Source organism: Rutidosis leptorrhynchoides, chromosome 9 (genome assembly GCF_046630445.1).
Source record: "Rutidosis leptorrhynchoides isolate AG116_Rl617_1_P2 chromosome 9, CSIRO_AGI_Rlap_v1, whole genome shotgun sequence".
NCBI lineage: Eukaryota > Viridiplantae > Streptophyta > Magnoliopsida > Asterales > Asteraceae > Rutidosis > Rutidosis leptorrhynchoides.
The window spans coordinates 98,698,070-98,717,770 of record NC_092341.1 but is presented as its reverse complement, the minus strand read 5'-3'; the positions used below and the strand labels follow the sequence as shown (position 1 = coordinate 98,717,770).

Genomic DNA, 19,701 nt, shown 5'->3' with positions numbered 1-19,701 from the left:
TAATTAAATACAGTAATAAGTATAATAATATGATCATGGCAAATTAATTAAAAAAACACGATTATGTATAACAATAAATCATCACCATCATCATACTACGTGGGACAAAGTTAGATTATACGGAGTATTACATCATATAGTACAGTGTATAGTATCTTATAATATATAATACTGAATATCAATATTGAGTGAATATTAATATAGTACAAACACATGCATGCTTTTATGCTTTTATAATGTTGACTAAAGCTAAAAAGTACCTGTATGGCTATGGTTGTATACTGCAACTCTTCTTAGAAAGCAACTGCAACTTGCCGTAAAGTTGTAAAGCATCAATAAACAAGAATAAATAATAGGGTTACAAGGGATAGAATAGTCATTAAACACATTCAAGAAATGCATCAGCTCAAACCCTCCCAAAATTGGACGGATAGGAATGTTGATAAAAAGCCCATGGACTATCACCTCAACCCCTTCCCTATTCTTTCCTTTCTTTTATTAAAAAAACTCAAGAATGGTTAATTGAAGCACTATCCCTTAAATCCCTTTCCTTTCCCTTAAAAAAAAAAAAACTCAAGAATGCAGCGTTAAAAATAGATTCAAGATTATATGTGTAATGTATAAGAAAACCGTAAACATAAACAAATGCAAAACTTCAACATAATTGTCTAGAAACATAAACATAACCATTCAATTGCTCAAATACACCAAAATTTTTAATTTATATTCATATTATAATGTTGACCTACTGTGACTTTGACCAAATTTGAACAATTTTGACCCACTTAATCCGATTCAACCAACTAAATCCAAATTGAACCTGTAAATTATCGAATTTTGAAAAAAATCTAATCGGCATACTTACTAAATCTGAATTGAATATCGGATGTGAACTAATAATAAAAATAAAAACATAGTTCAAATACAAAAAATGTGGCGTACATTTTCGAGAAGCTCCATTTCCAGATCTTTTTCAGATTCACCATCCGAGTAATAAACAGAACAAATCATATTGTTAAACTCGTCAACACCACCCTCAACAACAATACGGACCTGTAAATTATTTCATCAGTTACAATCCCTAGTACATAGATAGCGCAAAATTATATATTATTTAAAAAAAAGTAGCGCATTGTTTACATCTCTGTTTAACACACGCATCTCGGTAAAATGTTTAGCTTCCCTCCCAAATGCGGATGGTACATCTATTGATTGAGTAAGTTCTTGTGTGGTCCTTCGTACCATCAAAGGTGCCTAGTTAGAAAAGAAAATGTTATTTAGGTTGTCCCAACAGCAACGTATTCGAGGTGTTCATCAGTTCGGTTTGAAACCAAATATTGAACACCTGTATAACGTATCAAATATAGAAACTACAAAAAAAAGGAACTGTAGACGATTATTCTTAGGATCTTAGGTCGCTTGCAATCTATCCTAGAGGCGGAATACACTAGAATAGGGTTAAACCGAGATATGGGTCATTTTGGGATCGAATAGATCAAACCTAGAACCAAAATTAGATTAGATCGGCACCTAGACGATATATTTCGGTGGTATATGGTGTTAGGGTTCTCTGGATACGAAAACCTACGACTTAGGGTAAATAGGACGAGTAACCTCAAACAATTAGGCTAAACCCGTATATATACTGCCTACCAGACACACTCGGTCGAGTGTGTCCCTCAGTCGGTCGACTGAGTAGGACAGTCGGTCGAGTGTGTATACACACTCGGTCGACTGTCTGAGCAGTTTAACTTATTGATCATTTAACAAGTTAAGTACGCACAAACACAAATGTAATCAATAGTCTCGAGTGAACATTATTACATAACCGAAATGTGTTAAACATAAAGACAAACAATGGCTGGGGATTCATGCACCAACAAACTCCCCCTAAGACCTAGCCGTTACACTAAAGCATTCAGTTATCAATCCGTATATGGATCTGTCACCCAGTTCTTCAGATAGAAAAGTTTGACAACTCTGTAGTACTGCTCAGCTTGCACACGATTCTCTGGGCGATACAGCATCCTGTTGTAGTAAAGGGTAAACATATCTTCTTCACAGCAGTTTCTCAACCAAACTGGATCTAGAACCCTTATACTATCATTTTCATCTCCTCCATCTTTGTCTAACACAATAACCGCTTCCTCCGAGCGTTCATCATAATACCACCAACGAAAACGAGGACTGAAGTACTGCGGCATCTTCCTCACGGGAACCTTTCGCATATACTTCACAGGTTGATATTTTACTATCTTCCTTCTGACCCCTGTTTTCCTGTTCATTCTATAAGAGATCTTCGGAAACTGAGGACGAAAACCTAAGAAATTGGGTGACTGATATGATCTTCTTATCTTACGAACCAAAATATCAGGAATTCCACAATAATCCTGATACAACATCTTAAGCCTGGCCACCTGCATAAACTCAAAATAAGGTAACATTTTGAATTCGTATGGAGATTTGATATAATCCACTCCATGTTCTTTCTTGATCGCATATATATCAAATTCTTTAATATAAGCCCAGGCTATTATCTTTCCTTTAGCACATAAACTCTCACAGTGCTCGATAAACTTCAAAAATTGCGGCTCCACCTTATGCTTCATCACATACTGCCTAATCTGCATCCTAATCTTTCATTCGTCTTCCAATACTTCAACCTTTTCTTTGTTGATCTTCACCGGCAAGAAACCTTCTGGTAACAAACTCTCTTGTTCTTTCTGTTCCTTTTCTTTACACTTTCTGTTCAAAAGCTCATCATTCATCTGAAAATAATCAGCAAAAGTTGGAAGATCATCACCAACACCTTCATAACGAGGATAAGGCTCGGTTGGCTCATCCTCAATAACAACTTCATCAAAACTGTTATCACTTTCATTAAAAACATCAGTATCACTCATATCATCATCAAAATTATGAGCCCCAGAAGTCGAAGCTTCAGTTGAAGCTTTTGATGCAGCGTCAGCAGATTCCTTAGCTTGTCGCTCTAGACGCTCCATCAACTCCTGCTCAGTTTCGGTGAGATCCGGAGGGATCTCCCCTTCTTCTAAATCAGTGTAAACAGTAGTGTGATTAAGACGATCCTGCATAGCTAAAAATTCAGAGACTGTTATAACTTGAAGAGGAGTTACATACAGTGGGTTATCCTCCGTGTAGCCTTTAGCAACTTCAACAGCCCTGTCTTCCTCTGCTTCACCAAAAGTACCAAAAGGATCTGGTTCTCCATCTTCCTCTTCAACCATAACCTTTTTCTTCCATTCATTTAACCTCTCAGTCAATTCTTGATTTTGAGTCTGAACAGTCAAGATTTCACCGGCTTGACTTCCCACATTTTTCTCTAGTTCATCAATCTTCAACTGTTGTCGATCAACTAACTTCCTCAACGCAGACATTTCAGTTTCTGTCTTCTTCTTGTCTTCATCAGTAGCCTTTTAGAATTTAGCGAAATCAGCAGACAACTGAATCAATCTCCAGTTAACTATTCCTGTCAAATCACCTGAAGCAACCTCAGGACGTTGAGAAGCTTGAAATTGTTGAGAAGATGTAGTTTGTTGTAGTTGAGTGGGTGGAGCTTAAATAGAACCACCAGTAGCTTGAACAGTCAGAGCAACCTTTGGCTGAGACTTTGTTGTGGAAGATGAACTTCCATCCTTAACCAAAATCTTCAAACGCTTATGTCTCCCTCTTGTTGACACCTTAGGAGCTTCAGCTAACTTCCTTTTAACCAAATCCACTTGACTCTCATCAAGCGCTGTTACATTCTCCTCATCAACTAATCGAGGACCAGTTTGTCTTGGTGGTGGCTGATTTACCTCTTCTCCTCCTTCAATAGTAATATCGGTCTCATCCCCAGAAGTACTATTATCATGACGACAACTCAATCCTTCCGGACACACGTAATTCTCATTAATCAGATGACCGATCAACCCTTTCTCAGGAACCTCAACCCGGCTCTGCAAAAACCTGTTGAATGATTGATCATTTAAATGATTCTGCTTTAGCTCATCCTTAGGAATTTTCACTAACCTTTAAACTTGCTTCTCAAGCATAATCTGAAGAAACCTTGGGAACACCAGATGAATCTTCCTCTTAACATTCAGAGCCATTCCATCAAAAATCACTTGAGAGAAGTTAAAATTAGCGTTCAAAACCAACGTAACAAACATAGAGTTGTACTTTGCTGTCATCTCATCAAAACCGCCCTGCATCGGGCTCAAACACCTAAGAAGAACGTACGTAAAGTATCGGTACTGCCTTGGAAGCTTCGTACGTTTAACAGATTTGGTTATATCACCAGTATAACCACATCTTTTTAAACACCTTCTAACTTTCAGAATCGGCAAATTAGTTGGCATATCATCATTATCCGGGAACCTCAAATCTTCCCTGATAGTCTGTGCAGAAATACGAACAACCGTGTTATTGACAGAACTCAATATCACCTTCCTGTTATCTTCAGTAACAACTTGATCAACCTCTCAGAATGTTCTCTGATGAGAATAATATGGAGTACACTCGGCAGTAATAGCTTTAAAGATCCTGGAACGCTTCAAGAATGCAATAATCGGACCAAAACCTCCTCTTTGGGCCTCAGAACCCTTTTCATCAACACATGCAAGTACGTTTGTATCTTCTCGACCAATCAGACCCGGTAACTCAGAAGATAATGGGATTCGTGGTTCACGTTCTTCATCAGATATCTACTGTTGTTCTTGAGACATAGTGAATAGCTGAAAAACACTCAAAACAACATAATTAATAAGCATTTACCTCCATGTAACATGGGGTATCTAGTTAATTATACGAATCAATGGATAAACAAACATAACGAGCACATTAACTAATACACACAGTTACATCGTTCAGAGGTTATTTTTAGTACACACCATAGTACTAAGGCTAACAGGCTAGCCTTATCAAATTACATAATAAACATAATTAAACATAAACACACGAAATCACAAGCATTAGAATTATCATTCAATAACTTCCTCTGGGACTGGCTTCAATTTGTAATTCGTGTCCTCAAACAGATCAAGCTCATCAAATAAATGATTTAAAAGGACGGCATAGGGAAATGGTTTTTCCTCATTATCCAAAGTGTCCTTCATGATGTTAATGACAAACTGACTAAAATTCACCTTGATACGTTCCATAAGACAGTACAACAGAACAGCCTCAGTACCAGATAGCAAATCATCAGATGGATCTCTAAACACCACGTTTCTTTTGATAATCCTCATGTTAGACACCAAGTCATCCCTAACATCACTATCTCTGATCTCAATTCTATTGGAACCAATTACATACCCTGGCTTGGTGATGTGAGCAGCCACCCCACCAGCATCAAATTTGCTAGAAATCTTTCTAATATCTTTACTAGGGCAATAAACCTTGGCTCCCCAGTAATTCAATAGTAAGTGATCTGCGAAGTCATCTATGGTCCACTTATAGGCATTACCAAAGAAATTAGCATGAACATGCTTCTTCTCTATGGCCACACTAGAATAGAACTCTCGAATAAGGTTAGGACAGAAATGATTCCATATCTGAAGAAATGTTAAGCAATCTAAACCTTTCCACTGATCTTGAGTGATCTGTGTTGCAACAACTTTGGTCTCTACATGGATAGGCCTGTGTTTGGCCAAAGCTCTCTTACATTCAAGATTATATTTCCAAGTTCCACTTAACCTACTACTTGGACCTGACATTCTTAGAGCAAAACTATACAAAACATTCAGTATAACATGATACGAACTCAACAAAACAATCAAAAATAGCAAAATTCAAAAATTAGGGTTTCTATACACTCGGTCGAGTGTGTATACACACACGGTCGTGTGTGTCTTCAAACGGTCAAGTGTGTGAACTCACTCGGTCGAGTGTGACACACACTCGGTCGAGCGTGTTCATCAGATCTGAGAACCCCAATTTTTCAAATCGATCAAATCTGTTGATTTTGCTTCAAGATCTGGTCACAAAAGCATCTAAACAGGCCGATTAACAAGTATATAGCATCAATTTCAACAGATTAAGCACATAAGGCACTCGATTCATGTTTTGTAATTCGAATATAAAATCAAAGATTAAGAATAAATGGAAACGAGTTAGAATACCTTGTTAGTGGCGCTGTAATCACAAAAGAAAGATGTATCTAAAACTTGAGATCAAAAACTAGATCCACAACTTCGAAAAAAACTGGGTAAAATCCTCTCTATAAATCAGCAAGTGTTCTGAGCCGTTTGAGACTCAAACCCTTTTATACCCACAGACATACTCGGTCGAGTGTGTCGTCTACTCGGCCGTGAATGAATACACACTCAGCCGAGTGTGTTTCAAACACATCTCATTATTTCACCAAGTCAGTCGGTCGTGTGAGTAGGTCACACGGTCGTGCGTGTACACTCACTCGGTCGACTGTCTTTAAGGTTGAAAACTTAGGAAATTTCGATTTCAATTTCACAAAACCTTCCTTGTCCACTCCCCCTGGGACTGATCTCCACAGTATAAAAATAAACACACTTTATTCCTTTAAGCTCTAAACAATTTATTCTCTAATTTAATGTAAAACATAGGATTCCTCTTACAGTGAATCTTTCCGAGAACTGAGTTGCTAGGCTTAATAAACAAAACAGAAAATCACATGCAACTAACTTATGAATGCAAATATTTTCGTTTTTTCAGATAAGAATGCACATGCAAATTTACAAAGCGAACAACTGTACAAGATCCAGCGTGTCATAATCAACAGTATTATTACAGACATAGTAAATAATTAACCTTACCGGTCTGTAAAAACCACCTTCTAACATCAAGTTCATTACACTAAAGCATAAGCAGATAAATGATGTTACTAGCACGAAAATAACTAATACAGCTTTTCATGAATCACACTAGGAGGGGCATAACACATGTATTAGTGAGTTGACATATCAAATTGAGTTAATCGAATGATTCAGGGATCAGAACTGAACTATGTTGACATGTTATTTCACAATTTATTGATTATCGTATTTGATAAAGCATATACACAATAACTTTCAAATATATCAGTAAACCTTTACCAACTTTCACCCTAGACTTCGATGATCACGTTATATTAACTACTTTAACATTTTTCAATGCCAGATTTTGATCACAAAGTCAGTCCTCATTTGAGATCGCATGATGTTTCAGGTAGAACAATTGAGCACAACATGTTGACGCTGTCCTCTTATCACATCAATGTACTTTCAATCTGATTGGACAGAACCATCTCTTGTTTCTAGCAACCCTGTCAGCCATGAGCTTCTACCTTAAACTTATACTTTTCGATTCAGATAACATTGTGTGTCTCAAATTTATTGCATACTTTATCAAGACGCATACCGGCCGCTATAAACCCCATACTTAAACGGAAATTGTATGATGTATGAAGTTGGATGGATGGTAGTGAAAAATATATTTTAGTGATGGAACGCCAAGATACCTTCCAGAAGATATTCCCCTATCCAGGTCAATAGGTACAATCCCATACCACAGACAAAAGAAGTAAAGTTCACCAAATGTGAGGTGAACTGAATGATTTAGGTTCTCTATATCTGATGATCTGATAAATTTCTCCCCCTCAGATGTAGAGAACTAAATCTTCCAAACAATTCTCCGATTGTAATATATGTTGTCTCTGAAGCTTTGTTCAATTCTGGATCCATGATTCTCTTGCAGTAATGTGATGCATCATTTTATTTACAACTTTGACTAAATAAACATAAGCATAACATAACTTGCATCATTTTTTTTTTTTTTTTGGATTTTCCGATGTTGCCTTTTCTCCATAAATAAAACAAACAAAATAAATAAATAAATACAACTATACAAGATGATGATGCAACACTGTCATTGACTTTAGTAGAAACTGCATGAAAAACCAAACTTCTGATGTTGAAATCTAGAACTCGATGACGTTGCAAGATACAAATCATTCTGTGTCTGTGAAACAAGACTGCACTTCTCAACCCTTTTAGAGAAAACACCTCCCTTTGGGTACCCGATATGTATGTTGTTGAACTTCGGTCCAAGTAATAAAGGTAAATAGAAACAAGTATGCATCCTAGACAAAGTATGCTCACCTTGAGGACTCACAAAATTATCCTTTGCTACCGAGTATAAATCGTAGTAGGGGAGACCTCAACCGTCTATTGAGTTTCTGAACAATCATTTCTCATTACATATTCAGTGATAAGTAGGTGACTACCCTCAACCGCTGTAAATCTTTCCATGATTTCCTCATCATGATATTTACACTTTGTTAGTGTGATCATCTCTATCTAGAATTAGGCCAATAAAGTCTACTAACACATTATCAGTCATCCTGTATTACTTGTTTTTCACAACTAACATGTCAGTTCAGTATTGCAATCACTTCCCCATAACATAGAATAAGCAACTCATTTTCAAGTTTTTCAAACTTTATGGATTTTTCATTTTTCAATTTTTATTTTTTTTTCTGGTTTTTCCGATTTTTATGACTTTTTGATTTTCTCTGTACAAAAGCATAAAACTATCTAAAAACATAAGCAAACATGCAGAAATATCATGAAATACTAACCTATCATGCAAATGACACGAGAACATGCAAAATACCTGCAAACTACCATGCAAAGCTACACATATTATACAAGAAGTTTCAAGTTCTTCACAACTCAGCCTCGTGGTTAGGTTCCTCTGTGTTAGGAACCTCAGTTTCAGGAACCACGTCATTAAGCAATTTAATACCTATTTCCTTTAACAGAAAATCAAAGCGTGGTTTATCAAAAGCTTTTGTGAAGAGATCAGCCCTTTGGGCTGTAGTGTCTATCTGCACTACATCTATCAGCTTTTTCTCATAGCAATCTCTAATGAAATGGTATTTAATCCCTATATGTTTCGTTTTAGAATGATTTACGGGATTTTTAGTGACAGCTATGGCAGCAGTATTATCAACATAAATAGGAGTGTTAGAAATTTACAAACCGTAGTCACGTAGTTGCTGTTGAATCCAGATGACCTGAGATATACAGCTGGCCGTGGAAATGTATTCTACTTCATAGGTGGACTGAGCCACTGCTGTCTTCTTCTTACACTTCCAGGTAACAAGTTTGCTTCCCAGAAACTGACAACCCCCTGATGTTGACTTAAAATCTTTCTTACAACCTCCATAATCAGAATCACTATATGCTGTGAGATCAAAACCATCCTCACACGGATACCATAACCCTAAGCTCGGTGTATCTTTCAAATACCTCAGAATCTTCTTAACCACTAACATATGATGAACATTAGGATTCGCCTGATTACGGGCACACAGACAAACTGCAAACATGATATCTGGTCAAGAAGCTGTAAGATACATTAGAGAGCCTATGATTGCCCTGTATAACGTTTGGTCTACTAAGGCAACCTCACAATCAGGTGATATCCCATGATTCACAGACAATGGAGTCTTAGCAGGTCTTTCTGATTCCATTTGAAACCTCTTCAGAATATCAGCAACATACTTGGTTTGATGCAAAAAGATACCTTTATCCGTCTGAGCTACCTGCAGACCTAAGAAAAACTTTATCGTTCCCATTGAACTCATTTTGAACTTCTGCTGCATGACCTTCTCAAGCTCATCAACCATTCCCTGAACTGTTGACCCGAAGATAATATCATCAACATAAACCTGCACTAACATAAGATTTTGTCCCTTCTTCTTGATGAAAAGTGTTTAATCAATGACACCTCTCCTAAAACCGTTTTCAATCATGTAGTTGGACAACGTTGCATACCATGCTCTATGAGCTTGGGGAAGACCATAAAGTGCCTTTTCAAGTCGATAAACCTTTTCTGGGAAATGCGGGTCTTCGAAACCAGGTGGTTGTTCAACAAACTCTCTTTCATTGATCTCGCCGTACAAAAATGCGCTTTTAACATCCATCTGAAAAACTTTAAATCCCATGAAGGATGCAAAGGCCAAGAAAATCCTAATAGCCTCCAGTCTCGCTACCGGAGCAAATACCTCATCATAGTCAATTTCAGGGATCTGTTGATATCCCTTCACCACCAATCTAGCTTTGTTTCTGATAACAATACCCTGTTCATCCTTCTTATTTTTCAAAACCCATCGAAGACCATAGGGCACACAACCATGTGGTGGATTAACTAGCTTCCAAACCTTTAAATGTTTAAATTGTAACAGCTCCTCTTGCATTTCACTAACCCACTCTTCAAACTTCAATGCCTCATAAGCATCTTTAGGTTCGATTTGACACACATAACATGAGTGAGCATGTACAAATATTCTTCCTGTCTTATTCAAAGATGAATAAAAAGCTGTTACCACATTCGCACTCTCTGTCTGAACATCTTCTGCTACTGTTGAACTTACACTTGTCACGGGAACCTCTGATGTAGTCGGAACTCCAGATGTAGAAGCTTCATTAGACTTCGCTTGAGGAATACTAATGTGAGGAATGCCTCTTGAATCCACATAATAATCATCAAGACGTTTAGGTGGCAGAATAACACGATTGGATCTACGTACACCTCCTGCTTCAGTTGGCAGTTCAGTCACTGTTACAGTTAGTGGTTGATTATATAGAGGATTAAGATGTTCCTCTGACAGTTGCGTTCGACTAACTTCCTCGTCATCTTCAAGCTCACTATCTTCATCTGTAAATACTACCCCGTCCTCATTTGAATCAAAATCACCTCTAACACTCTGCGGACTTGGTTGCAAGCTAGAAACTGGATTCTGAACCTGCGCTGGAATAGTGATAACATTCTCAGAAGAGTTTTGAGAATCAAACAATATCTGAGTCAGAACTTCTTCATCTGTAGCATCTGGTGGAAGATTGAAGGAATCAAACAATTTATCATATTCAAACTGCCATGCGAACCCTTTACTAACATGAGGTGGAGCATTGCGCTGAATATCCACCTCATAACGTTCTTCCACACACCTTGACTCAGTATTATACACCCATTTGTTCGGATTCCCATATCCCAAGAAGATACCAGAGATCACCTTTGAATTAAATTTTCCTCCAGCGTCTCGTACCAGAATAGTACAAGGTGCACCAAAGGGTTCAAAATGTTTAATGTTCGACTTTCTCTTGTGTAACAGTTCATAACATGTTTTACCATGTATCTTCACCACTAGAACTTTGTTCATCACGTAGCATGCAGTACTCACGGCTTCACCCCAGAAAACAATTGGAAGACATGAATCTGCTAGCATTGTTCTTGCGGTTTCAATTAGAGTCCTATTCTTTCTTTCAGCAACACCGTTTGATTGAGGTGTATAAGTAGGACTGAACTGTTGTTGTATCCCCTTCTCATTGCAGAACTGCAGCATCTGATTGTTCTTAAATTCCGTACCATTATCAGTACGAATCTTTCTCACTTTCAAGTTATACAGACTTTCGAACTTCAGAATCAACACTTTAATATGATCGAAAGTATCTGACTTGTGCTTCAACATCACAACCCACGAGAAACGGGAATATTCATCAGTAACTACCAAACAATAAGACTCTCCGGTGAGAGTTTTACAATTAACTGGACCAAAGAGATCCATATGCAGCAACTCCAAGGGGATATTGACAGAATGATACTTCTTGGTAGTATGTGACTTCTTAGTCTGTTTCCCCTGTTTACACGGAAGACAAACTTCAGGAATATGAAAACCCTTGACATTCACACCATCCACTAATCCATTGTGGACTAGATTATTCATCTTCCTTAGACTCAGATGACCCATTCGCGTGTGCCAAATAATCGACTCCTGTTCAGTAGCTTTAGAGACGAAAGCCTGATGGCCTGTAGCTGCTTTAACATGAGCCTTTCGCATATCAAGAATATAGAGATCCTTGCACCTCGGATCAGTCATCAGAATCATGTCTTCCGGAATTACAAACTCTTTTCTCAAAATATAGCAAAACTTATCATCAAAAGCAATGGTATACTTTTTGTCAGTAACTTGTGAAACTGAAAGCAGATTGTTCGACATCTGCTCTACATAATTAACTTTATCAAAGCTGACGTTCTCATTAGCAATAACACCCTGAGCAGTAATAAATACTCCTTCACTACCTGTAAAAGAAACTGGTCCTCCATCCACTGTTTTTACATTAGAAAGCAAAGACAAGTTCCCAGTCATGTGCCTGGACGCCCCACTATCAACAATCCAAGTACTGCAGCGTGGATTGTAGGTAACCTGCACATTAAATTAAGAGGATTAGTTAGAAAGGGCCACCCATGCCCTAATGGCAGTGGGTTTTCCATCAACACCAACAACTGACAACTTCACCCATTGTCCTTTAGATCCAGAAGGACCTTCAAGATTTTGAACACCCATAACTTCTGATTTAGGTTTCCAAACTGTGTTATTCGGTAATGGTTTTCTATAGTAATCATTAGTTTGAAAAACCTTTGTTTCATTTGTTTTCACAGGAGAAGATTTAAACACTGGTGAAAGTAATCTCCTATTAAAGGAACGATTTGGACTAAGATCAACCTTCCTTCTGGGTGTCTGTCGAATGGGTCTACAATTTACAGCCTTGTGTCCCAACCTCCCACAATTGAAGCAGTTAACATTATCAAAATCATGAGAATGTAACAATTTACGTCTAATTGGTGCAAACTGTCGCCTAGGTGGTTCAGTATGTTGTCTATTCGTAGGGGGTGACGAGACTTGTTGCTTAACAGTCTGTCGATGACCAGACGGAACATACTTGGACACATTACCAGAATTGAAACTCTCACCTTTTGGTGGTTGTTCTACCTTAGGACCTGTTTCATCTATCCTTCCCTTACTGACAAACTTAGGTGATACTCCCTGAGTGTTCTTCTTCTTATTCTGTTTGGGAGTCACAGTGCTCTTAGACTGAGCCTTTTGACTTTCAGTCATCTTACTAGCATTAGCAGGGTTTTTCAGAATGGTAACCGGTTTACTGACAAGCTTAAAAGGTTTGCTGTCTTTCTCGGTGTCGATATCAGTATCTGACTCTGTTTCATAGACAACATCTAAAGGTTTCTTTGACTCAACTACCTTACCAGAACTCTCAACAGGTGTTTCCTTAGGCTTACCATATCCTGGTTCTACAACTGGACCCTTACATTTCTCAACCGGTTTGTTAATATACTCACCCAAAAGTGGTGGGGCAACCTGGCATAACCTAAACCCTGCTGTTTAGGATGATTCAAAGTCTGTTTCACATAAGACATCCTCTGCCAATTGTCAATCCTAGCTTTCTCATACTCGTATTTCAACTTGAAGGAATCCTTTTCTGCCTTAAGAGTCTCTATCTGTCCCAAATACATAGTAATCAATTTTCCATCATCTATAACAGTTGATTTTAAGTGACCTACCTGATTTTCTAAAGACTTAATCACATCAACATAATCTTTCTGTTTATTAAGGTAGAAAAGCGCATCATCATAGTTCTTTTTATTAGTCGGATTCTCCAAACTTATGTTCTTAAGGTCAATTCTAAGCTTAGGACAAGTCTCACATGTAACAGATATCTCATTAAGCTTAGTGATAACACATTCAAGCCTCTCAATTTCCTGTTCATAACTAATGCATTTAGAACAATTAGAAACTGAGTCATTACATACCTTATCATTACCGGACGTGTTAGCCATGAATGCATAGTCATTTCTTCCAACCTGAGAATCTGCATCTGTTTCTGATTCTGACTCTGAGCTCGTACTATCCGAGTAATCAGCCTCATAACCTCCTTTACCCTCACCTTGAGCTGAACAAACTTGACTCTGAACCGTAACAATCTTCTCATCACCACTCTTAAGATCACAGTTGAGCAAATGTTCCAACTCTTTCCTGAACCAAGTACCAACATGACAACTCATCCCCTCTTCTTCATCAGACGAGTCAGTAGTAAACTCAAGATCTGATAAGTCCCGAGCTTTGCAAAACTTATCATACAACTTATCTTTAATCCTCTTCCTGAAGCAGAATTTCATAAGCTCTTCTGCTCTCTTCAACCTAGCGTCACATTTGCACACATAGCATGTGCAATTCAGATTATCCTTACCAGTACAACCAGCATTTTTCCGAACAATTCTTTCCCCTTCAATTTCTGCTTCGCTTTTACCTACAAACATAACGTTAGCTTTCTGTGTATCTACCGAGATGGACCAGTCACATACTTCATCAGCATACGTTATAGTCAAAGCCTTAGATTGAACAGAACCCGAAGATTCTTTCTCTACAATTACATGTTGTGGAGTAACTGAGATAGTTGTCTGGTGAAAAGGATCATGAAAACCAGACTTGGGTGGTCTCGTGCAAGTTTTCTTAAAGTGACCATATTCATCACAATTATAGCACATAACCTTTGACATATCAAAACCAAACTTCGAATCGCGATTTAAACTCAACGATCTTTGTCCTGTTCTCTTCAAGTACTTTCTAGCACGTCTTACAATGCTACCCATACAGTAGAGTATATCCATTCTCTCAAGCTCGTCCTCATCAATCTGATCATAGTATTCATTTTCAAGATGACTATTAAGCACTTGTCCACCAATCATATCGTTGTATGAGTTAACAACAATAGCTGCCAATGCCATATCTTCCTGAATAGATTCGCGAGATCTCTTCTTGATATTCTCAGTTTGAAACACAGGAGTCTGAGTCTGAGTCTGAGTCTGTTGAATCAGAGAATCTTCAATCATCTTAATTGTAGAATTCTGAGCTTGTAATTTAGCATTAAAGTAGCCGGACTGAGACGATGGTGTAGACATTTGTGAAGCATTGGCTGTTATGTATGCTGTCTGTAGTGGAGCATGAGTACTAGAAGATGTCCCAATAACGGACACTGCAGCAGCTACAGAACCAAGTCTCTTTCTCTTTGCTTCATCCTGAATGTCCTTCTCCATTAACTTCGAAGTAAAAGCTGTTAGTGTCAACGGACGACCTGATAAACTGTACCTGTTCTGAATCTTTTTTATCTCATGATCCCACTTTTCTAGAAGACCATCTTTGAACACCCTTACTGCCTTTTCATCAGGCACCTCAATCCCATAATCTGCCATTTCTGCAACTAATAGCTGATATCTCTCCAAAGTTTGTCCTAGAGATTCTGATGGAAGAGCTGCAAACACCCTCCACTCATCCTTCAAAACCTTACCCTTAGTCGCACGATAAGTAGCTGTACCTTCTGTTGCAGATTGAAGAGCCAACAAAATAGTATACGAGGTTTTGTTTTGGTTCTTAAATTGCTGAAAAATCTCCTTTGACAAAGCTTGGGTAAGCTGAGCATAACATCTACACTCAAGATTGTACTCTTCACGCTCTGTAGGACTAAACTGTGAAGTTTCTTTAGGTTCACCATCTGCTCCGCATGGCCATACATACGGATTCTCAATACATTTCCAAAGTCTAGAATCGACACCGTTTAAGTAAATAACAAACCTAACTTTCCAGTCCAAGAAGTTTTTAAGATTGTCAAGTCTAGGTACTTTTTTTGATGAACCAGATTCACTTTCATTAAGTAATAGTTTTTGTAGACCAGGTGCAATTACTAACGTACTGTATTCATTCATTTGTTCGTTTATGTCAGACATTTTAACTGATTGAGTATTAAATTTAAGGTTAATTATGAGCTGTTTAAAGTCACACGGTCGATTGTCCTTGACACACGGTCTATTGAATGAGACACACGGTCGGGTGTATGACTCACACGGTCGATTGACTGACTAAATTTTGGCAGCACTTCGTTACAAGCTGAGCCTTGGGTATTACTAACTCACACGGCCGATTTTCTATCTCTCACGGTCGGTTCACTATCTAACACTGTAACGACCCGCACTTTTTCGATCGTTCTATACTTATAAGATTAATATTTACATAAATTAAACCTTACCAACATGATAAGCAATCCAAATTGTTGAGATTTATGTTTCCGAAAAGAGATTTACACAACGTTTGACTGTCTAGTTTGACCGATGATATCACGAACTATACAATATATGATAATTATACGTTTGTGTATATATATGTATATATACATATTTAACATGATTAATGAATGTTTTAATATCTCATTTTGTATTAATAACAATAAGTTATAAGTATATTTTGAAACTACTAACTTAAGTTTTCAAAACGATAACCATACGTAACGTTATTTGACATAAATACTTATAACCTATAATGTTTATACATATATCGTATATGTAATGTATTTAATCACTTTTAAGGACTTAAATACATAAAATCATATAAGTGTATTCACAAAAGATAGCTATATTTGAATCCTCATTCTATTTTTCACAAGATTTCTATACGTATATCTAGAGTATATGTACTCGTATCATACCTAACTTCTATACGTATTTACTATTGGTATATACATATCAAATCACCACCTAACTAGCCCTTGTTACTGCCCTAAGGTAGAGGTAATTGCTTTTGTATGATTGTTTGACAAATACACAAGATTACAAGCTAAAAATTTTGTCTTCATACCCCCTTAATCACGTTTTTATAGGAGTATCATGGATCATCATTTTGATTCATTTTAACTTCCATTTTCTAGCTAAAAACACACACTCTTTCAAGAACCTTAAACTCCATAACAATCCAGCAAGTTACCAAGAAGATCTAGCCATAAAAACCTTACTTAATCACCATAAGAAAACTCTTACAACAACACTTCAAGAATCCTTCCAAGAACACAAACTTACTTCCAATCTTTCATCCAATTCCATCACCCTTTTGGTTCTAGCTTTTTACTCCTCTTTTACAGCAACCTTGTCCAAGGAACTTGAGGTAGTAACTATGTTCATAACCTTATTCGATTCATTTATATATAGCTATCTTATTTTGTGGTATAAGATTTTAACAACAAGAACATAGTTTGAATATTTTCAAACTTGTTTGCAAACTAAATAGATCCTTCTAACTTAACTTTTAAAATACTTCAAGACCTGTAATATAACTTAAATATATGTTAACTTAACAAGGTATAACTTGGTTTCTCAAAGATTACCTTAAAAACTGTTTTTACGACGTCGGAGTGTAACCGGGGGCTGTTTTGGGTTGGATAATTAAAAACCATCTTAAACTTTGAATTGGAGGTTTATTTTCTGGAAAAATGATTTTTACTATGAATATGTTAACGCATAAAAATTTTAAGATTTAACTCAAAGTATAAGTATTTTTAGAAAAATAATCATTTAAGGTTGTTTACATGATGGAAAATGATTAACTTCATAAGTTTCACCAAAGTTTGACCTATGACCTGTGATTTCGAATACAAACTAAGGTATTTACAGTTCATATTCTTAAAGAGGGACTCGATCCAAGGAAGTGGCAAGTTGAACCAACGAAAACGGAGTTGTAACGAAGAAACTATGACCAAAACGAAATCGGATATCCAAGACTAATTTAGCTACGTGATTAATTGGAAAAAAATTAAATAAATCACATCTTTCTAAAATAACATGATATTTTATATATATGTACTCATAATTTAATTTTATATGGTTCAGGATCACCCGTAAACAATACGAGAAGATTAATCATAAGATCCCATGATTGTACGCGACACGTCATTTGACAACACCGGTACTTTATGTACGCAACACGTCATTTGACAACACCGGTACCGTGGGTCAAGATTAATCTCGACCAATACATATACGATGGGGATTTTTATTTATTTCATTGGGGGTTTATTAAACACCTAAAAATGAACCATTTAAAATTAAATTACTAACGTCGAACTGCTAACTACGGACTAAGGAATTATTAAAAGTATTATAAGTATATATATGTGACGATTGTTTAAAAAGAAAAGGTATTGATATATTATATATGGTTAGGTTTGTGATAACAATCGGAGACCAAGTCAAAATTACATATCTTCAAGACGAAAGTGAGTATATAGTCCCACTTTTAAACTCTAAATATTTCGGGATGAGAATACATGTATTTTATGTTTTACGATATGGACACAAGTAACTGAAAAATATATTCTACGTTGAGTTGTACCACTGGCATACTTCCCTGTAGCTTGGTAACTGTTATTTACAGCGGTATTGTAAACGCGAATCCTGTTGATAGATCTATCGGGCCTGACAACCCCAACCGGACTGGACGACCAGTATTCAACGGTTGCACAGTACTTCGTTTCGTGACTACACTTGGTACGGTGTAGTAAGATTTCATAATAAAGGGAATATGCGACGTGATTAAATGTTAAGTATGGTTACCAAGTGCTCAACCACTTAGAATATTTTTATTAAAACGTTTATATATGAAATCTTGTGGTCTATATATATATTGCTGCCGGCATTAAACCTATATCTCACCAACTTTATGTTGACGTTTTAAGCATGTCTATTCTCAGGTGATAATTAGAAGCTTCCGCTGCAACATGTTGAATTTAAACAAGATCTTGAGTATGCATATTTGTATCAAAAATAAAACTGCATATCGGAGGATTTGTAATGTAAAATATGCTAGAAATTGTATTGTTATCATCACATGTAAAGTTTGTAAGTCTAAGATTATCGCTAAACGATAATCATCTTTATTTTGTCTAAAGCTTTTATCAAAATAAGAATTATGGTTTGTAATGTAAAATATATGCAGTTGTTCTTTTAAAAATGTCGCATATAGAGGTCGATACCTCGCAATGAAATCATACGTTATCTAACACGTTCTTATGGTTAAGGACGGGTTATGACATGTGGTATCAGAGCGGTGGTCTTAGCGAACCAGGTTTGCATTAGTGTGTCTAACTGATAAGTCGTTAGGATACATTAGTAAGTCTGGACTTTGACCGGGTCTGATTTTAAAAACCATTGCTTATCATTGTTGGTTAAAATTTATATGTAAATATTATGTAGTACTAATGGGTTAGTTGTTGTGTGATAGATGTCGGGTTCAAAACTTGTTATCACATTCAGCGACTCCGAACCAGAATCTTCAGATGGTGTTCCAGTCATTAACCTATCCGATGACGAAAATAATATCTTTGGGGAAGACTCACAAATTCCGGATGAACCGACTATAGAGAACCCGGAAAGTGAACCCGAGGATGAAAGTGAACCCGAGGAGGAAAGTGAACCCGAGGAGGAAAGTGAACCCGAGGAAGAAATACAGGAAATTACAAAAGACGAGTTCGAACTAGGAAAGAAAAGAAAGGCTAATGAATTAGAAAATTCAAATCCCGAGTTTAGTAAGGATGATGTGGCACCAACTCCACTAGACACTACCACCCCTATTCCCGCTATTCCTATTCGTTCTATCCCGGCATCCAGTTCTTCAGTCCCACAGCCAAAATATAGGCAGACAGCCAGGATAAGCGTTAAGCGATTCTTTGAACCTAAACGTCCTAGAAAATAGACCAAACGATGCGCTGCCGTATTAAACCATGGGATCATATAATGTTTTGTATAATATTATTAGTGTGGTTTGCTTAATGTTCGATGTAAGATAAGCATATGTAAAATAGTGAAGTGTGAAATGCAATAGTTTTCCATGGTTAAGTATTATTTAGATGGTAGTAATTGATTCTGTACTAAGCTATTAAGTATGGACATTAACGGGTAGGTACTACCCTAGATATAATTATAAAACGCTAATAAGAAGAAAAGGCTTTTATAATAATACCTGGTTCATATTATTAATAAGCTATAATGTACTGTAAATATACACTACAT

General features: G+C 36.9%; 1 pseudogene; it reads right to left on the bottom strand.

The window, feature by feature from the left end:
• Window positions 1–19,701, bottom strand: part of LOC139866503 (ribonuclease TUDOR 2-like) — an 86,322-nt pseudogene that overhangs the window by 49,325 nt on the left and 17,296 nt on the right.